The 10895-nt window shown below is 41.2% G+C and overlaps 1 non-coding gene across 1 annotated transcript; it reads right to left on the bottom strand.

The window, feature by feature from the left end:
- Positions 1-7911: 7911 nt before the first annotated feature.
- On the bottom strand, positions 7912-8018 carry LOC136143194 (U6 spliceosomal RNA). The gene has a single exon (XR_010657889.1). It is a non-coding gene; the product is annotated as a U6 spliceosomal RNA (small nuclear RNA).
- Positions 8019-10895: the final 2877 nt, after the last annotated feature.

The following is a 10895-nucleotide window of genomic DNA, read 5'->3' as shown; positions in this document are numbered from 1 at the left end:
AGTACAATTACAATTAAGCACTGAGAGCTGTGGGGGAGGGCACAGACAAGGGGCATCTGATCCAGACGGGGTCATCCAAGCTGAGACCTGAAGGATGAGTAGGACTTAGCCAGGCAAAGTCAGGGTGTGTGTGAGTGAGTATGGCTAGTTTGGGGAGTGCTACATCTCCCAAGATTTCACTGCAAACTCTGAAACTCCCATTTTCACCACAACCTTCTACACTTCATCTAGACCTCATCTAGGCGTCTAAATTCTTTCTATGCTTTGCGGCTCCCTTCTCACCTCCCCCTGTCCCCCACCCCCGCTCCCCACACCATCCCATTCTCTTGGCTACGCTTACTTCCCAACTGAACTTACGTTGTCACACCAGAACTGAGCTCTGAAGTCCTCTGGCCAATCCCAGGCCCTGGGAAAACCCCACACCTCCCACTCTCAAGTAAAAGTCTGCTGCTGGTTAATTTTGTTATAATTTCCTGCTAATCTTGGCCAAGCCTTGACCCTATGATAAATGGCAAGGACCTGAGCTTTAGAGTTCTACAAACATGGGTTTCAATTCTGACTCCTCTTACCATCTCTGTGGCCTTGGACAAGGTATTCACCATTTAAAATTTGTTTCCTCTTCTGTAAAATAGGAAAACCAACACTATCTACCTCCCAGTGCTGTTGAGACCATTCAAAATAATATAGGCTTATAAAAATTAACTCAAAATGGATCAGGGATCTACATGTAAGATGTAAAACAATAAAACTCTTAGAAGACATGGGACAAAAGCTCCATGACATTGGATTTGGTAATGGTTTCTTGTATATGACACCAAAGGCACAGGTAACAAAAGAAAAAAATAGACAAACTGGACTTCAATGAAAATTAAAAATTTTAGTGCATCAAAAGACACTATCCACAGAATAAAAAGGCAGCCCACAGAATGGGAGAAAATATTTGAAAATCATATATCTGATATCAAGAATATACAGAGAACTTCTAAGACTCAGCAACAAAGAAAACAAGCAACCCGATTCAAAAATGGGCAAAGGACTTGAATAAACATTTCTCCAAAGAAAAATACAAATGGCCAATAAACACATGAAAAGATGCTCAACATCACTAATCATTAGGGAAATGCAAATCAAAACTACAGTGACATACCACCTCTCACTGAAAGCTCCCTTTACCCCCTACTATTGGGATTTTTGTGGAGGTTTCATCATGTAAGCATGATCAATTATTAATTCCATTTCCAGCCCTTCACCCCTCTCCAGAGAAGTGAGGGTGGAGCTGAAAATTCCAAGTTTCTAATCACGGCATGGTCTTTCTGGTGACCAGCCCCCATCCAGGAGCCCACCAAGAGTTGCCTCATCAGAGAACAAATGACTTGGGACGTCCCTGGTGGTCCAGTGGTTAAGACTCCGTGCTCCCAATGCAGGGAGCCCAGGTTTGATCCCTGGTCAGGGAACTAGATCCCACATGCATGCTGCAACTAAGAGCCCACATGCCACAACTAAGACCCGGCCCAGCCAAATAAATAAATATTAAAAAAAAAAAAAAAAAACGGGCTTCCCTGGTGGCACAGTGGTTGAGAGTTCGCCTGCCGATGCAGGGGACACGGGTTTGTGCCCCGGTCTGGGAAGATCCCACATGCCGCGGAGCGGCTGGGCCCGTGAGCCATGGCCACTGAGCCTGCACGTCCGGAGCCTGTGCTCCGCAATGGGAGAGGCCACAACAGTGAGAGGCCCGCGTACCGCGAAAAATAAATAAATAAATAAATAAATAAATAAAATTAAAAAAACAAAAACAAAAACAAATGACACTCCTATCATCCAGGAAGTTCCAGGGGATTTAGGAGCCTTGTGTCAGGAACAGGGGTCAAAGACCAAATATTAGAACACAAGATGCTCCTTGTGCTCTTACCAGTTAGGATTTTACAAGTGTTTCAGGGGTCCTGTGCCAGGAACCAGGGGTAGAGACCAATATATATATTTTCTGTTATCTCATAGTGGTATACGCATACAATGGAATATTATTCAGCCTTAAAAAGGAAGAAAATTCTGTGACAACCTACAACATGGATGAATCTTGAGGACACTATACTATGTGAAATAGGCCAATCACAAAAAGACAAATACTGTATGATTCCACGAATATGAGGTACTTAGAATAGTCAAGATCATAAGGATGGAAAGTGTAATAATGGTTGCTAGGAGCTGAGGGGAGGGGAGAATGGGGAGTTATTATTTAATAGTTTTAGTTTTACAAGATGAACAGAGTTTTGGCAATGGATGGTGGTAATGGTTGCGCAACAATACGAATGTGTTTAATACCACTGAAATGTACACTTAAAGATAGTTAAGATGGTAAATTTCATGCTGTATAGATTCTACCATGATAAAAACATAATCTACGCAAAGTTCTTGTCATAGTGCCTGCCTCATAATAGGTGCTGAATAGTTGGTAGCTTTCTTTATTATCGACCTCTTTTTTTGTTTTTTACTAGGTGAATCCCCACAGCTTTCAAGGACCTATGCCTAACCTTTCACTTTCCTCAGCCTTCAGTTCTCACTTTCTTCCTTTGCCTTCTATGTTCTTGGTTCTCCTCCTACTTCTTTGACAGTCTCTTGTGTTGCCTTTACTGGCTCTTCTTCTTTTTCTTATTTCCTAAACATAGGTATGCCCTCAAGATCCTGTGCTCAAAATTCTTCTTGTTCTGCATTCTCTCTCTTAGTAATGTCATTTCAGGCTTATGTGAATGACTTCTAAACGTGTATCTCTGGTTCCGACTTTCCACATGAGCTCCAGACCTGATTTCCAGGCTCGCAACTGGCCATCTTTACCTGGATGTCCCAAGGGCCCTGCACATCTGGTATATGCTAATGTCATCACTTCCAGTTCTGCTCCCCACCGCACCTGAAACCTGTCCTTTTGACTATTTTATGTCTGTTAATGGCATCACCATATTCTTAGACCCTAAGGTTAAACTCTTGACCTCTTAGGGTCCTAAGGAATTGCCATGCAATTTTTACATTTCCATTCTCACTGTCGTCAGCCAGTTTCATACTTCAGCATCTTGTCCTCCAGTAGAGGCAATCCCTTTCCTATAAATAGGCTGCTTGAGTACCGTGTTATCCAGAGCACTCCCTTTTCCTGATATCAAGATTGCTGGGAAATACACTTCAGAAATCTGCTTGGTGAGCTGGGATTTAAAACAAAGGGATGGGAATATTCTTGAGGGATATTTTACTCCAGCTACGATGAAGCCTGAAGAACTGTCCCTGCTTTGCAGCAAATGGTACCTAAGTTCAACTTTTCTCTCCCCCACGTGGTGCCAGATACATGTTGCTAAACTATGCTCATGGAACACCTTTTTCAATGCTGAGTTCTACGAAGAGACATTATTGAGAGCTGTTAACACCATTGGCTGAGTGACAGTGGAGTTGACAGTCTCCTTCCATTATGAGATGATGTAATCAGCTGGCATCTCAAAAAAGCAATCTTAATCCTACCCATAAATTCCACTCTTAAGCCACTATCCCCTAGGAAAACGCTTGCATCTGTGCTCCAAAGACATATAGATGATTACTTATAGTACCAAACTGCCCCAAACTGAAAACAACTCAAATATCTATCAGTAGTAGAATGGCTGAATAAATTATGGCATATTCATAAAATGGAATACCAAAAACAAAAAGAATAATCTATAAGTACACCCAATATCACAGGTAAATCTCAAAAATAATGTTGAACAAAGTAAGTCAGAGAACATATGCAGTATAATTCCATTTATATGGAGTTCAAAAGAAGGTAAAACTAAGTAATACCTTATTGGTTGGAGATAAACACGTGTGATAAAACCTCTAAGCATAAGCAAGGAATAATTAGCACAGAATTCAGGAGAGTGGCTAGCTCTTGGAGGTGGAAAGAAGAGGACGTTAAGCTGAGGAGTGGCATGGAAGGCTTTGAAGGCATTCTTTCTTCAGCTGGGTGGTAGGTCACAGATTTCCATTTTATTTTGATTCTTTAAACTGTGTATTTGCCTTAAATACATTATTATACGCACAATATACTTCACAGTTTTTAAAAGTTATTTTTAAAAAAGGTACTATTATCTCCAAGTTCTTTGCAATGAGATGATGGCCTTTTTGTTTTTTAAGCTAGATAGCTCTTGTCCACCTTCAAAACTCACTTCATATCTCCTTTGGGAAGCCTCCTCTAACTCCCTAAGTTGATTTATTGAATATGGAAAATTTCAAACATACACGAAGTAAAGAGAATAATATGATGAACCACATGTAACTATCTCTTAGCTTCAAAAATTATTAACACATAGTCAATCATGTTTATTCTGAGACTTTCCTGGTGGTCCAGTGTGTAAGACTCCACACTCCCAATGCAAGGGGCCGGGGTTTGATCCCTGGCCAGGGAACTAGATCCTGCACGCATGCCGCAACTAAGAGTCCGCATGCCCACAACAAAAAAGTCTGAATGCCGTTGCATGCCACAACTAAGAAGTCTGCATGCCGCAGCGAAGATCCTGTGTGCCACAACTAAGACCCGGCGCAGCCAAAATAAAAAAAAAAAAATCATGTTTATTCTATGCCCTGCCACATTCCCCTCCCCCTATTGGATCATTTGAAAGCAAATCTCTACCATCCTATCACTTCATCTGTAAATACTTTGGTATCAGTCTCTAAGAGATAAGGACTCAAAAAAAAAAAAAAGGGAAAACTCCAATACCATTATCCACTTAAAAAATTTGACAATGGGCTTCCCTGGTGGCACAGTGGTTAAGAATCCACCTGCCAATGCAGGAGACACGGGTTCGAGCCCTGGTCCAGGAAGATCCCATATGCCGTATAGCAACTAAGCCCGTGCACCACAACTACTGAGCCTGCGCTCTAGAGCCCGTGAGACACAACTACTGAAGGCTGTGGGCCTAGAGCCCGTGCTGTGCAACAAGAGAAGCCACCACAATGAGAAGCCCACGCACCGCAACAAAGAGTAGCTCCCGCTCGCTGCAACTAGAGAAAAGCCCACGCGCAGCAACAAAGACCCAAAGCAGCCAAAAATAAATAAATAATTAACTAATTAAAAAAAATTTGACAATGACTCCTTAATATCAAATATCCAGATAGTGTTCAATTTTCCCTGTGTCCTATAACTTTTGATTTGTTTGAACCAGGATCTAGACGAACTTCACACATTACATCTGGTTTTTATGTTTTTCTAGATCTCTTTTAATCTGTTTCCCCTCCCTCTTTTTTTTTTCTTGCAATTTATTTGTTGACAAAACCAGATCTGGTCAATTTGCTACATTCTGGATTTCTGCTCATTTTATAACCCTCTCTACCTTTCCTTTTTCTAGAATTTTCTATTTCCATCTATACATTTTGGGGGAATAGATGAGAAAGGATGCCTGGAGGGAACAGAATGAAGGTGGGGGTAATCCCTGTGCAGATACACCCTAGGGCTCCCTACACTTGACTGGAATCGTGGGTTTATTTGCCTGTCTCCCTCCAACACACCTCTTGGGGGCCAACACCGTGTCTTCTGTGATTTTGTATCCTCTATGTTTTACACAGAATTTTACACATAGTAGGTGCTAAATAAATGTTTATTGAATGAATGAATGAATGATGTTGCTCTCTTGTACTGCTATGGGCTACATCTTTTTTTCCAGCTTCATAGGAAGATTAAGAATTTGTGAAACTTTGATTTCAACCCCCTGGGGTAAGGTATTATGCAAAATTCTTTTGATAGTTACTTTTCTCAAAAAGTTTGACAAATTTCATTGTGAAGAGCACTTTATTTATTGTACTTTCCTTTGTCGCCTATTTCCTGAACCACTGTGGTCTTGATAAGCTTGTTTGAATTGAAACACAAAAGTCCCTGCTCTGTAACTTGATGGAGGGGGGCGCTCCCAGCAGACTTGCCCTCGGTGGGAATTGTGGGTTAACAGCTTCTGAGTAATGCATTACTCACCACAGCTTCTTAGAAACTTCTTTTGAAGCAAATTGTTACTTTCTGAGATATCATTGCTCTGTTCCTTGAATTTCATGGGTCATCCCCGCTTGTAGATTTTTCAACTTCTCTCTATGAAAAACAAGTCACTGAGAAAGCTGGAAACAAACTTCCTTCTATGCACTTACTCTAGTATTTCCTCCTGATTTACAGTTGAGGCATATGTACTCTCCAGGGCCCACGGCTAAACATCCCTTCTGTTAGCTCTGTAGCAGGTACTTGGACTTGTATTTATTGCCTGTTTTACTTTGTCACAAACACAAAAGTTACCAATCCCACCAAATAAGAATATTTTCCTATCTGCTATTGGATTTGATATTATTGTACTCATCCATTTGATACTGTGAATACCACTGATGTCCTTAGGCTTGTTTTAGAAGTACTTCCTGTTTTCCTAATTCCAGGAAGTGAATCTGGTTCATGGGACTTGCAATATTATTTTTGTGAAATTGTTATGAACTGGACTCAATAATTTAGAATCCAACCAAACTAATCATGCTGTAGCTCTGAGTGTATAGGGTTTATGGAATTATGTTTGAAATGATAGGTGATGAAGTCCCTCCCTAATTTTTTTTTTTTGTGTGTGCGGTACGCAGTCCTCTCACTGCTGTGGCCTCTCCCGTTGCACAGCACAGGCTCCGGACGCGCAGGCTCAGTGGCCATGGCTCACGGGCCCAGCCGCTCTGCGGCATGTGGGATCTTCCCGGACCGGGGCACGAACTCGTGTCCCCTGCATCGGCAGGCGGACTCTCAACCACTGTGCCACCAGGGAAGCCCCCTCATTATTTTTTAATGCAGCAGTTAGATAATAGTGAATTAAGATTTCCTGGAGAGTCAATTTTAAGCCATCAACTGACAGTGAAAGATGAACAAAGACTAGATGACATGTTGAAATTATACCTAGTACATAAACTTATATCAAACAATACAATGAATGACAGCAAATGCAATAAATCAGAAACCTAGATCAATTATCTTAGAAAGATTGCAGTCATCAGATAAAAATGGGACTGTGGAGTCTTCTAAATTAACTAGCACTGAGAACATGAATCAGTCTTTCATCTTTTATTATTTCATCCTTTTCCTTTGAAGTAAACTTAAAAATAATCTTTTTGCCAACTCCTCAAAATTAAATATTCACTATATCACTCTTACTCCCTATTAAAAACTGGTATTAGTGTGCCTTTATACTGAAGACATCAAAGAAACTATGGAGTATACTTGTATAAACATAAGGAAGCCTGAAGTATATTGTTTATTTTCCTATGGAATAAATGCAAAATCATGATCCTTCATTGTGCATTTACTGAATTCTACTTGGATTTTCTGAAAGAAATTTCCCTTTTTTTTTTACATCTTTATTGGTGTATAATTGCTTTACAATGTTGTGTTAGTTTCTACTGTACAACAAATGAATCAGCTATATGTATACATATATCCCATATCCCCTCCCTCTTGAGCCTCCCTCCCACCCTCCCTATCCACCCCTCTAGGTCGTCACAAGCATCCAACTGATCTCCCTGTGCTATGCGGCTGCTTCCCACCAGCTATCTATTCTACATTTGGTAGTGTGTATACGTCAGTGCTACTCTCTCACTTCGTCCAGCTTTCCCTTGCCACCCTGTGTCCTCAAGTCCGTTCTCTACATCTGCGTTTTTATTCCTGCCCTGCCACTAGGTTCATCAGTACTGTTTCTTAGATTCCATATATATGCGTTAGCATACGGTATTTGTTTTTCTCTTTCTGACTTACTTCACTCTGTATGACAGACTCTAGGTCTGTCCACCTCAATACAAATAACTCAATTTCATTCCTTTTTATGGCTGAGTAATATTCCATTGTATATATGTGCCACATCTTCTTTATCCATTCATCCATAGATGGACATTTAGGTTGCTTAAAAATATGAATGCTTCACAAATTTGTGTGTCATCCTTGCACAGGGGCCATGCTAATCTTCTCTGTATTGTTCCAATTTTAGTATATGTGCTGCCAAAGCGAGCGCTCCCTTCCCTTTTTGATCCGATCTTTGTTGAATGGATGAAATATGTGGTAATTTGTTTCTAGCACTTTGAGGTCAGCTCCACTTTTCATCCATGATCGTGCCCACCAAGTAGATTACTGTACTGGTTTAGTTTTTTCCAGTGGGTTTGGATTTTAATAGTTTTATTCCACTGCTAGCTAGTATCTAACTATTTTATCTATAATCACACAAGTACATCTGGGTGTTACCTATTCATTCCACATTTTAAAATGTCTGAATATATCCTGGGACATGTTGTAGACACCATTGATTGCCTACCACCACCACGTTTTCCATGATAACAGAACCCAATTTGTACTGGTGTGAGGCACCACAGGTTTTAACAGAGGCTCGGTCCCTTCCAGCTCAGCCCTTAACCCAGCTAAAGCCGCCCTCGGTAATTTTTTAAAATTAAAATTGGAAGATTGGGATTGACATATATCCACTACTATATATAAAGTAGGTGACTAATAAGGACCTACTCTATATAGCACAGGAACGCTACTCGATACTCTGTAATGGCCTATATGGGAAAAGAATCTAAAAAAGAGTGGATATATGTATATGTATCACGGATTCACTTTGCCGTACACCTGAAACTAACACAACATTGTAAATCAACTATTCCCCAATTTAAAAAACCTTATTTTATTTTTTAGAGCAATTTTAGATTTGTTACTGACCCTCCCAAGCTGGGCTCCAACAAGGGTCCTCCTGCCTGGTGTCCTTGGAGCCAATAGAATAAGACCAAGTTCCGTTCAGAGCAAAGGAAAGCTTCATTTTCTGATCAAAGCACCGACAGGTGTGAGCTTGTACTGCAGAGTACACGCCCGTGGGCGGGGCTGCTTTATGGGGCTCTTGGCAGCGGGGAAGGGCTGGGAGTTCTCCCGGGTGGGGCGCAATTTTGCAGCTCACAGCATTTCACTCCAGGACCAAGTGCCGGGCGCAGCGCTTCTGCACACGGCCTGCCGCCACTATCTTGGATTGCAGTGTCCTGTGCAGTGTCTCTCTGCACGGGGCCCACCGCCGCCATCTTGGATTGCCGCGTTGTGCACAGCGCTTCTGCGCACGGCCCGCCGAGCTGAGGCGTCAGGCACAGCCGTTTCACACTAGGGACTCTGCTCTGAAGTGCCGGATGCGAGGCCTCTGCACACAGCCGCCCATGAACAAGTGAAACTGGGACTAAGCACAAAGGAAAAGAGAAGGGAAAAAAAGGTTAGACTTCATTTTATTACCCAGATTCTCTTTTTATTGTCCTGGGAATTGTTAATGGGCTGTGCCAGTGGCAGATTCACAGCGAAACTGAGCCTCCCCCCTTACCCACATCCCCACCAGAGTGGTATGTTTGTTACAACTGTCGAACTTACATCGTCACATCTGTATCACCCAAAGTGCATAGTTTACATTACCATTCACTCTTGGTGTTGGACACTCAGTGCATTTGGACAAATGCATAATGACACATATCCATCATTATGGTAGCATGCAGAGTATTTTCAATGCCCTAAAAATTCTCTGTGCTTTGCCTATTCATCCCTTCCTGACCCCCAACCCCTGGCAACCACTGACTGATCTTTGTAATATCTCCATAGTTTTTGCTTTTTCCAGAATGTCATATAGTTGGCATCATCCAGTATGTAGCCTTTTCAGATTGGCTTCTTTCACTTAGTGACATGCAGCTGAGGTTCCTCCGTGTCTTCTCATGGCCTGATAACTCGTTTCTTTTTAGCGCTGCCTAACAGTCCATTGTCTGGATCTTCCACAGTTTATGTAACCATTCACCTACTGAAGGACATCCTGGTTGCTTCTAAGTTTTGGCAGTTATAAGTGAAGCTGCTATAAACATCACGTGCAGGCTTTTGTGTGGACATAAGTTTTCAACTCCTTTGGGTAAATACCAAGGGGGACAAATGCTGGATTGTATGGCAAGAAAGAGTATGTTTAGTTAAGGTGTCTGTTAAGGTCTTTAGTCCATTTTTTAATCAGGTTGCTTGTTTTCTTATTGAGTTTAAGTGTTCTTTGTATATTTGGGATAATAGCCCTTTATCAGATGTGTCTTACAAATATTGTCTCCCAGTCTGCAGCCAGGAGAATTTCCATTATCCTTGTTAATGGCAGGCTTAGGCCTCGGACATGTAATATAATTCTGATAATGACACATGTGGAAAAGTCTGTTGGAGACCTTTGGGAAGTCTTTTCTCAGTCTTAGAACGGAGCACCAGGAAAGGATGTCCTCCCTTCTGGCCTTTGGAAATTATTGTTCCAGGACATAGTGCCTGGACGTGTTGTAACCAGTCTGCAGCTATGAGGAGAGTAGCAGACAAACAGAACCTCAGAGTAGAAAATGAAAAGAATGTGAATCCTTGATAATATTGTTGAACCTGTGAATTACTGAAACTGCCTTATCTCTGTTTTCCTTGTCACATGATTTAATAAGCTGACAACTGTTGAAGCCAGTTGAGTTTTCTATTACTTGCAATCCAGGCATCCTAAGTGACATCCTACATAAAGCTGACGGTTCCTGTATTGCATTAGGTGAAGTCACTCTCTTCGTTTCCAAACACTACACTAAAATTTCAGAGATTCAGCCCCATTAGGGCTGAATATCAACATGAAATAATTAAAACTGAATTACAGAGTATGCTTTTCTATTATCATTACTTTTATTTTATTAATAAAATGTGTAGCTATAAAAGAAATAGTTGATGTCATAGAAATTAGAAAAAATTATCTTTTTTTTTAAACTGAAGAATTATTGGAGAAGGTGTGTTTATTAAATTTGTGGTGACACAAGATAGGAGAGAACCATATGACAGTCAAAATTCAGAAATATTTCAACGGGCTGTAATGATGAGCCCA

Source organism: Phocoena phocoena, chromosome X (assembly GCF_963924675.1).
Source record: "Phocoena phocoena chromosome X, mPhoPho1.1, whole genome shotgun sequence".
NCBI lineage: Eukaryota > Metazoa > Chordata > Mammalia > Artiodactyla > Phocoenidae > Phocoena > Phocoena phocoena.
The sequence above is the reverse complement of the archived record's forward strand: the minus strand, read 5'-3'. Positions and strand labels throughout refer to the sequence as shown.